Genomic DNA, 1,844 nt, shown 5'->3' with positions numbered 1-1,844 from the left:
TCCTTCCTTCCTTCCTTCCTTCCTTCCTTCCTTCCTTCCTTCCTTCCTTCCTTCCTTTTCTTCTTTCTTTTGCCTGCATCAGAGTATTTATCAACTTTGTGAACTCCCAGAGCATCAATGGTTAAGTACTGCACTAAAAGATGATCAGATGCTTCCAAGTGACAGGAATTACACATTCCCTGATGATTGCTAGAGTCACCTGTCCTTAGAAACTACACTGGCTATTCAATGTATTATGTTATTCCACTTCATCTAATACCATCCCTTGCAATTGTTTCAGAAGCTGTTTTAAAACCATTAGGTTATAATAATTTCTTAAGTGTACCGAAGTTTGGAAAGCAACAGCTTTGCAGGTCTGTAGTGAGGATGACTCTATCCGTGGACGTGTATGCTTTCATAAGTTTGCTCCCAGCTAGATGACTCTAGTTCTTTCAGTCTTAACCTAGTTTTCCTTTGTATTATTTCTGTGATTTTTGTCTATACCATCTATGTTATAGTGTCATATGCCCATGGGATAAATCTGTACAATCCACATCCCCCTTCTGCAAACATATCTAACAGTTTTCTGTCATGCTTTCAGCAACAAACTTCTAGACATTGAGCCACGTTCGGGTTTTGCCTGTGTTTTAGAATGGTTGCTTAGGAAACTTCAAGATGGTTATAATCAACAAGCTTACTAAAATTAAGGATGCAGTATTCTTTATGTAACTTCTACATTGATTTGTTTTCCTTTTGTAGGTTTTACTGGGATCATTTTTCTTAAGCATATTACCTGGGGTGTGTCTTGGCTCAGATTTCATTAGTTGACACTGACAATGGCAAGTGGAAATCATACTCTGAGGTCAAGAATGTTATTAAGGGTTTTGATTAGCAGGTGTTCGCTGGATCCAGCATGGATGTAGATCTGTGAGGTGTGAACTGATTGTGAATACAGAGGAAAGGTTGTGTGAATGCAGAATCCCAACTATGCTTGTGTGGTCCAGAGACATTAGAAGGTAGCCAGGAATGAGCTGGGGGAATAGTGACATCATTCTAAGCAGATGCATGATGTCAGGACACAATACTGCTTATCCTGTAGCCTGTGAATAGTGCTATTCTGTATACTTATCAATTCAGCCAGATGTGTGTGAGACGCCACAGAATGAAAGGGAAGAAAAATAAGGGACTAGTTGACTATTTCCATCATTTTATCCAAGTAGATGAATTAAGATTATCATGCACGTGAATTTAAGTCATCGCTACTCCATCCGGACACTGAATGAAGTAACTGTGCTTGCATATTTTACACACAGAGTTGATCTAGAGATAAAAAAATATTCTTGTGATATTTAGGTACTTTAAAGTAACTCTAATATTTTATTTTATTTTGAATGTCGTAACATGCAAGATGTGAGAATTTAAAAATCTATCCTAGGAGTTTATGCAGTATGTAGGGCTGTACTTTTAGAGTCCCCTAAATTATGGTCGCAAACTATGCCATTAAATCTCACAGCTGAATTCCCTTCCTGTTTGCCTATAAACAGTTGACAGACAGCGTGGATATCATTATTCGATTACTTGCTGTACTGACTCAGATTGCTAAGTTTGAATTTGCTTTATAGATTGTATAGTCTCAAATGCTGTTAGTTTTAAGTGTAAACTTATAGGTTTCATGGAGATTTTAAGGAATCTAACTTTTTGACCTTTGAGGTATGGCCTCACTATGTATCCCTGGCTAGGCTTTAACTTGCAACCGTTCTCCTGACTCTGCCTCTCAATAGCATCTCTTCCTTCCTCCCCTTCCTTCCTTCCTTCCTTCCTTCCTTCCTTCCTTCCTTCCTTCCTTCCTTCCTTCCTTCCTTCCT

At 38.5% G+C, this 1,844-nt stretch overlaps 1 protein-coding gene across 4 annotated transcripts in view; it reads left to right on the top strand.

The window, feature by feature from the left end:
- Rgs7 (regulator of G protein signaling 7) overlaps positions 1-1,844 on the top strand; it is a 395,350-nt gene that overhangs the window by 1,677 nt on the left and 391,829 nt on the right. The gene's annotated exons all lie outside the window — the stretch shown is intronic.

This window comes from Mus caroli, chromosome 1 (genome assembly GCF_900094665.2).
Source record: "Mus caroli chromosome 1, CAROLI_EIJ_v1.1, whole genome shotgun sequence".
Classification (NCBI taxonomy): Eukaryota; Metazoa; Chordata; class Mammalia; order Rodentia; family Muridae; genus Mus; species Mus caroli.
This window is presented reverse-complemented; position numbering and strand designations above follow the sequence as displayed.